Genomic DNA, 12,828 nt, shown 5'->3' with positions numbered 1-12,828 from the left:
ACTCATGCAGACAGAGCGGAAAGGGATCAAAGCTACAACAGGCCATTTAATGTAGTGTAAATGTAAGTTTGTTGCACACTTGTAACAAACAATTGCGTGGAGCTGGGATAGACTAATTTCCCTTACACCTACCTCATGTTTTCTGAATGTTTGGATCTTTTTTTCCCTCTTGTTCGTGTTGGAGATAATAATGCTGAGTTTGGAAGCAAGTGTGTGTGTGGCAGTCAATGCCGTTGCAGTGTTGTCCAGAATTGCAATAGTTTGCCATCCAGGGTTTTGCGCTTCTCTTTTTGAGAGAACCGTAGGTTACCTGTGGAGGAGTCTGAGATTATGGAAGTCTGATTGCAGATGAATCTCTGGGCCGGGTAAATAGGGATATCACCCTAAAAGGCTCTGCTTTCTTGCCACGGACTCCTGGTCCCTTTGTTTTAACTTATACAACAACTGTATGGCAGTGCAGCATTCTGTGTGATGTGGGTGGGGCATTGAGGGCCCACATAAATCGAGTATGCATAACTTAGACTGGAGTTGACGAGTACCCCAAGTATAAGAAGGCGCAATAGGATTAAGATGAGGGTAAGGATGGGTTTCAGCAAGGATGGCTAAAAAAGCCTGATTTGATAACTGCCTTACCTCAAGGATAGCTTCAGAGCTGGATAAAAGAAGACACCTAATATTTGAACAGGATTGTCCGCCAGGGTATGTGAGCAAAAGAAGGGTGGGAGAGGCGACGACTTAATGGCATATCTGTGGTACCTAACAGGAGTAATTCTACGTTGCTCTGGTTTCATTGAATCGGGCCTCTTTCTATACATATTTTAACGTCTTGGAGACCTTGACTCTGGCCTGTGAGGACATTTTCAGCACCCAATAGGCAGACCAGTATTTGGGTGTTGTCAAAGATGAACATTAAAGAGAATTAAAGACCCCTGGGGAGTGCCAAAACGTGAAGGGGGGAAGTAATGTGCATACTTGGTTCTCCCTATCAAAAGGTCTTGAAACCAGGCGGCTGGCTAATTTTGAATATGTGCCACGGTGGCCAATCTCTCTAAAAATCTCTCTAAAATGAGACTGAAATTCAACCCGTTTACGGAAACAGACTGACCAGGTGGGCACACTAGTGACAGTGCCCTGAGTCCCCGGCCTAATGGGTTACTTCATACTTGAGGGCAATTACAGTGGTATATCTAATTCTAAAACCTACTTGGTATTTAAAAAAAAGATTATATTGTTTCATATGCATCTTAAATTGGAGACTGCTTCCTTTTTTAATGAGTTTAACTAGGATGAGGAGTTCAACAATGGTGCGGTAATTCCAAAGCTCCTAATCGGCTGCTGAGGGATTTTTCTAGTAGGAGAGTCTTGCAGTGTTTTGCAGTGCCAAGTGAAAAGGCCATTCTAGAACTAACTTGTTGAGGTTTCTGGCGATTAAGGGGGTTGCCAAGGCAGCATTTTGTTTAATGACAGGGGTAGGGAAGGCGTTTGATTGGGACAGGGATGCTTGCTGAGGCTTAACTCTTCAAAGGTCTGTTGGTCGGACACATAGGTGAGCCCAAGAAGGGAACATGGTAGCATCAACTGGTCACTCTTGAGACTCCATTCTGTGTATCATTTAGAGGAATGGTCTTCCTTATGTTATTGATCTTCTCTTGGGACCATTTTGAGATTTAGTTGTACAGAGCTAAAGAAGGTGGGAATTTGCATTTAATAGAGTCAGCTTTGATAAGAGATTCTACTGTATAAAACAGAAGCTTAGCTGTTTGTTACTTAATATCTGAAACAATTCTGTTAGACAGAAAAACAGCCCCCCCAGTAGGTCCAGGGTTGCTTCTTCGCTGCTAGTTTTGCCTACTAGTTTGCTCGTTTCTGTGATAACGTGACATCTATACTCCTTTGGGCTGTGATCGTGTATTTTTGTTACAGTTGGTAGAGTAGGATGTGCAAGTGATTGTTCTTGTGAGAATTGGTTTATACGGAATCTGTATTATTATTCTTTATAAATTCTCCAATACCACTGGTAGGGCCATATACTTTTATTGGGTTATATGGTTTATAAAGCTTCAAGCTTTTTTAATTTATACACAGCATATTCACCACTATCCCCATTACTACATAAATGGGAAATTCTGTTGAAGAATAAATGTTGTGTTTGCTGGTTATTTATATGCCAATTATTTGAAGTATTTCTCTGATGTGTATTAGCCTGAAATGTTCGAGTCTGAACCACAAATGTAATTAATGCAAAGATCATGAGGGCAAATGGAGTTCAGGTATTCACTTTGTAGCACCACAAAGAGTAAAGGATAGCCCAAGGTACAACTGTGCATCCAGTCAATTTAGGCCCCGAAGTTAAGGAATTGGCTCATCGGGAAGCCTAGCTAGGACTGCTTTTAGTGAATAATCGTAGAGACCTGAGTTGGATGCGGCTTGAATTGTCATGTGTTCATGTATATTTGTCTACAGGGACATCAAATATTTGATGACATGGCCTAGAGGCAGATATTATACATGGATCTTCCTTGTTTCTCCACAAGCAGTAAAAGGTGTATCTGCTAACAGAAGATTATGAGATGCTCCAAACAGAAGTAAATATGGTTCCAATACATCCTTGTTTTTAGTATCCCCGAGTTTGCACACAAGGAAGTGCACATCAGCCACCTTGTAGCCAGTTTATATTATTAAGAGAACAATGAGCTCTGTATGTCACAAAGGTGCCAAAACCAATAGAGCTGCCTCTGTAACAACTGTTCCTTCTCCCTTTCAGATCACATACAGTTCAATATTGGTGACGGTGCACAGTACTTAGTGTTCGTTTGCCAATTTTTCTCTCTGAGTGACTGTGAGTCAACCCCACGGAAGTGCCTTTTTCTGCTTAGTGCTGTGAGTTTTCATTTACTTACTTGATTTTAGCATTAACTAACTGTAGTTAGTTAACCATGAGGATGAGTGTTGTAGGGGCTTTGTGTACCAGGGCTTCTCCTCAGCGCAAGCGGAATCTCGGCAGCCTTGCTCAATATAGCTGCGTATTCATGTGCCTGTGGTGTTCCATAAAAATGCAAAGAGTTTGGCTGTATGCTTCCTCAGCAAGGGAAAGATTAATTGAACATTGGACTGTGCACAAAACAAGCCTTGAGCGCACACAATTGGATCCTGTAGGGAGAAGGTCGTTTGCTGAAACCGTGCTATTAAGAACAGTCTTATGAGAGCTATGAGGTACATAGGTGCCTGTCCCTGAACAAAGAAGAAATACAAAAGTGTTCCAGGGATGAACGTTTGGATGGTTTTGAGGGATACGGAGTCAGTCCCCCAACCAAGGGCAAGGTCACTGATATGTTTCCTTCTTGCCTGGATTTTAAAATGAAACAGGCCACGTCTTTTTTTTCTGCAATCAGGCAATTGTCCTACACAGCTGGATTTGAAGAATACGTCCATGAACGTGCCTGTTTGCACCAGGTCCGAGACAGATTCAAAGTCCTGTGGATGGTGGAAATGGAGGTTTACATACCCTGTGGCCTCTCTTTTTTATCGTGGTCCTTTGAAGATATGTTGAACTGTGGTTGAATGAATACAAGCAAGGGAAATAATATTCCAGATTTACCTGGATCGTAATTTGGTTCCTTGTTAACGTTACCCAAAAACTGGTTGTTTAAATGGAGTTAGTGATAGGTCTCTGCCAGTGGTTTTGCTTCATGAAGTCTTGGCTGGTGCCAGTCGAGGAGATTCTACTATTAAGCTTTTCGCGTCCTATTAGTCATAGAGAGAATTTATAAAGATGTACAGGGAGCTGCAAATGGTCTTAAAGGTTTGACTCATGTCTTTGGAAATGCTGTTAAGTATAATAGGTCTCTAGCGCCCCTTGATCCAAGAAATTGTACAGCACCTTATCACTGTTGACCTTTTTATTGGTTAAGGCTATTAACCTGATAAGGGGATTCTTTGGATGTGATGATTCGGCCTGAGGTAAAGAGTTATTCTGGTCTCTTCAGCATTCAGTGCCTCGGTTATGGAGGCCTGTAATAAAAACTACCTAGTTGTGATGAAAGAATCTGATACTAGAAGCCTAGGCAGGGAAGAGGGATGATAAGGTACACGAGGAGTACTTCATCCTAAAGTACCTGAGCTAGGACATGTTGATCTGTAGTATCTCACCGATGATGGGAAATGCATTTGTGGTGCAACATAGGTATTGCTACAGAAGTCCAAAATGGAAGGTTTGTACACATATTTTGACAGGGACATTATACATTTTCACCTAAATCAGCATACATTGTCTTTCATTCTGCAGTCGAATCCGAGTCTTTTTCCCACAATCTTTAGAAGCTCCTTGGTTGCTGGTTATTGAAACAAAATGAGCATTAGACCCCAGACCCTTAGTTCATATTGTTGGCCTTTAAAAACTTTTGGCACCTACTGTTCTGCAAGTGATCAGAATGTCTGACATGAACACAATGACCTTTTATACCCAGTCTGTGAGTGGATTCCAAAAGCCCTAAACTTGCATATTGTTAGCGTTTGGACTTTGGCAAAATTCTAAATTAAATTCAAATTCTTCATGAGTTCTAGAGTATTTGAAGTAAGCCACAATATGTATACATTAATATAAAAAGCAATTAAAACGTTCAGAAACAATGCTTCTTTAAGTTAAAACCTTTTTTTCCCTAAAGGATGGTAAATTAAAGTAATTATAAACTCCAAATGTTCTCACCGTGATCCAAGCAGGGTATACAATCATTACATTTTAACGACCAATTGTGATCTTGACTATTTTACCATCTTCATAACATAGATGTATTACTTCAGAAAGAAATTATTTCTTTTAACACAGATTGGGTCATCCTTTATTAATATCTATACAATATAGATGTGCCACTTCATAAAATAGATGATTGTCTTTCAACTCAGTAACTAACGATTTTTTTTCAAAGCTGTATATAGTTGTATGCACAGATAGACTGTTATTATGAAATCACTGACCAACATACTATGGGCCTCTTTTACAAGACTCTTGCGCCGCTGCTGGGTCATGTTTCATTTATGCAGCAGTGGTGCTATAACAACTCCATATTTACAAAGTGACCCTAGAGGCTTTTAGCATCACTTTTTCTCCCTGGGACACATTTTCCCATAGCGTCAGATTTGGCTGCGTCAGATACTGACAATTACATGCAAGGTAGGTGTTGCACCTTAAAAAATCATGCAGGACTGACACAGCCGTATATACTAGCTTTTTGGAAAATGACGCACGCTTTGCAAAAGTCGTGCTGAGTCTCCAGTGCGTCAAGAAAATAATGCTTGGTCAGACCAGGGGTAAAAATGACGCATTGGCACAGATATATAAGGAGAGCAAATCTACTCCTACTTCAGCTTGGAGCACCAAGAAGTTGACAACAACAACCACCACCTACACCCTCAGCACCATGTAATCCACAGAGGCAGCGCAGTAGAAGGGAGCAGATATATCGTCTGCATACCTCACTCACTGGACTCTGGGAGGTAGAGGAAATCACCTATTACCATCTGAGGAGGAAGTCCATCGTACAGCTGCTCCATCTCATTGCATCAAGAATACAGGCAACTGCCAAAAGGGTCGCCAACAGCCCACCACAGACAAATCTCTTGGCTGTGCTACACATGCTGGCCTCAAGGTCCTTCCAGACAACTGCAGCCCAAGTGGATGGATTCTCATAGCCATCATCCACATCATTCTTACTCTCTGTCCTGGATGTCATCATCCGGCTCACACCTCACCACATCCTCTTCCTCAACACTCAGCAACTACAGCAGGAGATAAAACAATGATTCTATGCCATCGCTGGGTTCCCACAAGTGCTGGGTGCCATGGATTGCACACATGTGCAACTTGTTCTTCCTGCTGCAACTGCCACAAACACACCCACTCCATCAACACCCAACCCATTGTTGACCATTGTGGGTTGATCACAAATGTGCTGGCTAAATACCCTGGCAGCATTCATGGTACATATTCCTGCACTCCCTCATCTACCAATGATTCTAGGAAGGACAATATGGGAATGGCCTAGTGGTAGGTAAGTAAGCAGCAGGGACCTAATAGAAACAATAGCAAATTGACATGGGGGACACAATAAACAGCTTACTGTATGTCTACACAGATGGGGACTGCAGGATGAGGGCTGTTCCATACATGCAACATGCTCCAGTCTACACATGCAATGCATATCACTCTGACATAGATTTGAATATATCTCAAGCCAGTTTTGTGGATGTTGCATGATGTAAAGGCACACAGACATGTATAGCAGGCAGGAAATCTGTCCAACATCACTCTGTGCAAGAGTGGTGTACTATGACCACTGAGGGATGTTCACATCCAACACACATCAGCCGTGTCATGGCTCCCACTCCAAGAACGTAGGTGCAAGGTGACAAAACATGGCTCATAGGCAGATGACATGTAACTGTACAAATGTATAATAATCACCAAAATCACTCACATCTCACATGGGTGATGTGTAATGCTAAACACAATCATCACTCACTGTGCCTCTTAGGCAGCAACCTTGGCTGGAAGGTACACCTGCACACACATGTACAATCCTGTAAGCAAAGAAGAACCCCTACAACCCCTGATGCAAGTGTGAATGTGTACTTGCTAGGCGACTTGTGCACAAGTCTAGTTGGAAGGAATCATAAAGTGCAGTAGGTCCCAAATGTTGTGTACCAAGTCCCCTTCTCAGAGATGCTGTACATTTCAGGAAGTTGTGTAGCTGTACTGCAGAGGACCTCTCGCAAATCTGTGTGATCCATGTGTGCACAATTTGGGCACAGTGCCGTCACACATGTACACAATGTTCCCCCACCGTGACATGCAACCATGTATAGGTAAATGGCAGTTGTGACACTATGGTGGTCATTCTGACCCTGGCGGTCTTTGACCGCCAGGGCGGAGGACCGCGGGAGCACCGCCGACAGGCCGGCGGTGCTCCAATGGGGATTCCGACCGCGGCGGTAAAGCCGCGGTCGGACCGGCACCACTGGCGGGGTCCCGCCAGTGTACCGCGGCCCCATTGAATCCTCCGCGGCGGCGCAGCTTGCTGCACCGCCGCGGGGATTCCGACCCCCCCTACCGCCATCCAGATCCCGGCGGTCCGACCGCCGGGATCCGGATGGCGGTAGGGGGGGTCGCGGGGCCCCTGGGGGCCCCTGCAGTGCCCATGCCACTGGCATGGGCATTGCAGGGGCCCCCGTAAGAGGGCCCCTACATGTATTTCACTGTCTGCTGCGCAGACAGTGAAATACGCGACGGGTGCAACTGCACCCGTCGCACAGTTTCCACTCCGCCGGCTCGATTCCGAGCCGGCTTCATCGTGGAAGCCTCTTTCCCGCTGGGCTGGCTGGCGGTCTGAAGGCGACCGCCCGCCAGCCCAGCGGGAAAGTCAGAATTACCGCCGCGGTCTTTCGACCGCGGAACGGTAACCTGACGGCGGGACTTTGGCGGGCGGCCTCCGCCGCCCGCCAAGGTCAGAATGAGGGCCTATGTCACTCAGTTGGTATGTGGGATTGCATACTGTGTGGATGGCATCTTGTCAACTGTCCTGGACAATATTGGACAAGCAAACGCCTGAGCTAATGTAATGTAGGCCAACACAAAAATCTAGGAATGACCATGGACCCACGCATGTGTCTGTGTCAGCCATGTCCAGTATGTTAATACCTAACTAGTCAGGACCTACAAAATAGACTCACATCCACATTCTGTCTGTCCACCCGTGTAGTGTGAACACATAACATTGAGTGAACTAGAGCAATGAGAAATGGCCACCACCAAAATCTGCTGATGAAATTTGGCAGTCAGGATGTTGAATTGTACAATGTATCTGCTCATGCACTGCATTTGACATCACATAGATTGATTGAAAAGGCCCCTGTAAACACCATGACACATGCACGATTCACACATCATGTGATCATAACTGAGAGAAGTGCATGACAATACCACTACACATAGCATAGATGGGCAGGACATTAGCAAATCAATTTTTACTAAATGTTGACACTGTCTCTTTTTTTCCATTTTGGCTGACCAAGGATATGGGATCCAGCCGTGGGTGATGACCCCATATGTTAACACACAGATTGAGCCACAGAAGGCCTACAAGAAGGCCCACATTTGAAACACGTAATGTCGCTGAGCGGACTTTTGGTCTTCTCAAGGTCCGGTTTCCCTACCTGGATGTTTCTGGGGGTGTACTGTTATATTGCCCAATAGCACCCCCCCTCTCCCAACCCTGGTCTGCAAAATTATTTTGGTTTGTGCCATACTACACAATATATGTATGCACGTGAACAACTGGAGGTCTCAAGACGAGAGGAGGAGAAGGAGGAGGCAGCAGCACATGATAGCAAAATCCAAAACACAGCTGTTGGTGCACATTGACGCACACACAGTGTGCAGAATTTCTTCACATAAGTACATGTCAGTGAATGTATGACAGTGCTTCAACATGTAAATAAGCGATTAAATGTAACATATGCCTTGGAGTTCATGTCACAGTCCAAATAAAAACAACTCACCCACATCGAGGAAACCATAAGTAGAACACAACAGTCATCAATGAAGTGTGAACACTGGCACAATCCCCAAAGTACTAGTCACAATGTACTGATCTCTAAAACATGTGGTGTGTAATGTTTGCATTGCCTATTGAACAAACATTTTGAACTGAAAACAGACATATTAGCCAAATATGTGTTGGCAAAAAATAAAAGCAGACAGATCTGAGCTTCATGTGAGGCATTTGGCCCAAACCTGATGCTTATGTATGAAAATAGTAATCATAACCTGCAACAATAGATTAGTGTGCGATATGTGACAACTCAATGGCCTAATTACTAATTCCACATGCAACAACTCACTACATCCACCTCAGTTGCACTCACATGTATTACAAATAGTAAGTGTATCACAGAGGGCAGTACACCTGTATGTGTAGCCAAATGTCAGTTAAATCAGTAATCGTCCTGCATGTATGCCAATGTCATACATGTCTCATACATTAATGTATTAAGCAATCAGGACAGAGAACAATTTCTATATGGATGTGGGACCCTCAGCTGTCATGACTATTTACCCAATCCATTCCTACTCACTGTGCATCTGACAAAGGATATCGTCTGAAGCTGTGGGTGAGTACTCCTCACAAATGCACCAATACGGAGAGCCAACTTAACAGGGCCAGGTACATTGTGAAGGGGACTTCCAGAAGTGCTATTGAGTAGTCAAGATATGTGCGGGGTCATTCACTCAATTCACCACTAATGGTTACTAAAGTAACACTAGTGCGCTGCATATTGCAGAATATATGTGTACTTCCAAATATCCCATGGCCCACTGACAATGAGGAGCATGAAGAACTGGGCGATGAGGAAGATGAGGAGCTAGCTCAAAATGTACCATCAGTAACAGCAACATGGCTGATGTACCATATACTAGGAAATCTGTGTGGCACCTGTGCAAATGACTTTCACAGTGTCACAAGTTTAAGACAGAATGAGTTATTGCACCTATGTAAAAGAACACATATAAGCTCAACCAATCTTTAGGCAACCTACCTGCCCAGTCACAGTGTCAGAAAGTCCTCCTTTTAGCATGGGCACCCCAAGTTTTATGACTGATACTGGTGGTAACTGACCCTGACCATACCCTGGGTCTGCTAACCTGGCACAGGGCCAGTCCTCTGAATAAAAGGTAAATGGTAAAGTGGTATACTTACAATTGACAATGACAGACTCCTGTAAGTCACTAGTAGATAATAGGGCAAGGGGGATTCAAACTATCTCTAAGTCCCTAGTATATAATAAGGGAGGGAAGTTTAGAGGCCCAGTAAAATTCCTGCACTGGACTTTACACTGCTGTGTTTCCTGCTGTCCTTTTTGAAGGGAGCCCTGCCTTGCAGACTGTCTGCAAAAAGTAAAATGTGTGCCAAATCGATTTGGAAGGAATTGTACTTGCAAAGTGTTATCCAAACTTACTTTTAAAAAACATTCACACATAAGGTCTGTACTAGGTCAACCAGGGGTGGGGTGCCATGTAATCATAAGCAGACACATTTCAAAATATATTTTTAGGCCCTGGTGAGGGGAAAACCACACATCAAATTATTTTCTCATTATAGAAACTTAATTCTATATGCTAACATGGGAATATCTAACATAAGCATAAATATTGCTAGGAAGGAGCAAGATGTGTCATAAAAGGACTCTAAAGATTGGTAATGAGATAGCTAACAACTTGCCACTATAGAGTTTATCATAACTAATATAGATATCAGAAAGAAGATATAAGACTACCTTTTCTGTAAGCCAAATTCCAGACTGCTAGAGGCCTTTCCTAGGATAGAAAGTCATACAGATATGAGCCTAGGTTTCACGGACCGATGACGCTAGTGTCACCCCTTCAGTGGACCATCTGGCGGCACAAGCCTCTCAAAAATATCCATGAGGCCATGCAAAGTCCCACTGTGTGGCTTATCATGGACTCATAGCTGTGGTGTAACTGAATGCACCCCAAGTGTCACTCAGTGTAATGGGTGTATTGCAGGGACATTGTTGATTCATCAGTGCTGGAGAACCCACATGGTTAACCTGGATGACCAATATAAACATGTGGATGTCAACATGAGGCTGTAGAAGAGGCTCACATATCCACGCAATCTGCTGTCATTGTGTATCACAGTCCACCTTCATGCAAAAGTAACATCCATGGCTCAGTCCAGCATGGCCAATGTGAGTTACATAATGTAGGACACTTTGAAACAGATGGGCCAAGGTCACATATATTGATACATTCTTGCTTATACTGTACTGGGGATGTCTGACAAGTTTGGGACTGTGCCTGGTCCATGAGAGCCCCATTACCTGTCACAGTGTTAAACTACATGGGTGTTGCGGTATTGCATGTGTACACTTACTGCTATGCACAAGCCACACCACCTTGATGCAGAGTGTAGTAACAGTTTGATGTAAACTGCATTGCTGTCCTTGGTATGTTAGAGGTCATGCAAAGGCATGCATGGAGTAGGGACATTGCAGCATGAGTGAAAATCATGTGCACCACAACTCATGCGAAATGGACTAGTTAGGGCACTGTCACAACGTGCTACACCATTTAGAAATGGCACCTTAAGTGCAATAGTATCCACACAAAGGGCCTCATTTAGTAAGTTTTGCTGCAGGGCAGTGCGGCAAGCCTTTTTGCTGCACTGTCTTGCGCTAAAACAAAAAGGCAGTAATGCACAGCATTTACAAGATACAACACATTCCTATCTTTGTCCCCTGCTCTGGTGCACAAATTTCTGGCTACTGCCAACGCAAGCACCCTTGCTCCATAGTGCAAGGATGCCTGTGCAGGGATAATTGCTTTTGTGCAGGAAGGGATACCTTACTGCATATAAATAATCATTAATGGTGTTTTCCTCTTTCTATGTGTGCTGCACAATGGGGAGAAGTAATGTTATTTTTTTCCCCTGTGCCACTTTAAGTCCACCCCTGAGGTGGCATAGGAATCAGATGCATTTCCAGGCTTATAAATCTGGGAATGCATGAGATTCAATTATATTCCATGGGTGTTGTGTGGTAACACCCACAGCAACACCCACGAAATGGCTCTTAAAAGCAGTGGTATGCATGGAAGGGATCCATATTTACAAGGTTATGAAAAGCCACGCAAGGTGACTTTGCATGGGCTTGTAAATATGGACCAGCACACTGCGCCACCGGAACGTCATAAAAATAACGCTTCGGTGGTACTGTGTGCCACTAGGGCCTCGTAAATGAGACCCCAAGGTCTGTGTTGTATAAGTCCTGCAAGTGCACAATGGCCCTTTGCATGCACTTTGTGGTCCCCCGGGGTACCTGGCAATGCCTGAAGGGCTGAAGATTTATGTGGTGACCTTCATGACAAAGTTGTGGCATAGGGAGACTCTGTTGATGCCAAAACAGTGCCTTTGACATAAACAGAGGGTGCACCCTCTTGTAAAGGATGCATGGATATCTGCCAACAAGAACCCCACTCTTATTTGGACTATACGCTGTAAGTAAGATATGAAGCAAGGGGCAAAGTCATTCTCCAGAGGTGCACCTGCAGTGTGTCCCCTGATGGTAGCTTCATGATGGGGAGAACATGGGCGTATGGCACCATCCATACATACCTTTGCATGTGTTCCCAGGAGACTGTCCCCCCAAGTTCCCTGATTACCTGCTATCTGCACCATGGCAAACAGTACAAATTAGCAGACATCTGCGCTGGTCTAGATGTGGGTGTGCTGTTCCCATTGCAGGGCACGTATACGGCATCCCTGGGGGTACTCTAAGCAATGACATCAGGTGCCAATACATAGTTGGCACATGGGGCAACCATTCTAAGGTTTTCCGTTACCAAACATAGGGATTGATCCATATGCATAGTCTGCTCCTAGTTATGCACGCACTTTAACATACGCGCACTCCCACCACACACACTGGACGCATAGGAAGACAGGAACCAGGTAAACCCATTAATTCACAAGCAACATATCAATTCCTATGACTTTTAACATGCATTCCACATCACAATATACATAACTACACTTTTTCCTCATTGCATAAAAAAATAGATACATGACAGCAATGCGTGTTTTTTCAGCCATCCTTTCAGGCAAATATGATGCTTTATATCTGACGGGTCAGAATTTCCTCATAGTGCTTTGTAATGCCTTCTGTGAAATCCACTCATTAGCCTGAAGCAAATAAAAAATGATGCATTGGCTGAAAACGTGACACATCTGCCCAGGAAGTGATACAATGGATCAG

Source organism: Pleurodeles waltl, chromosome 9 (assembly GCF_031143425.1).
Source record: "Pleurodeles waltl isolate 20211129_DDA chromosome 9, aPleWal1.hap1.20221129, whole genome shotgun sequence".
In the NCBI taxonomy this organism is placed as follows: Eukaryota; Metazoa; Chordata; class Amphibia; order Caudata; family Salamandridae; genus Pleurodeles; species Pleurodeles waltl.
This window is presented reverse-complemented; position numbering follows the sequence as displayed.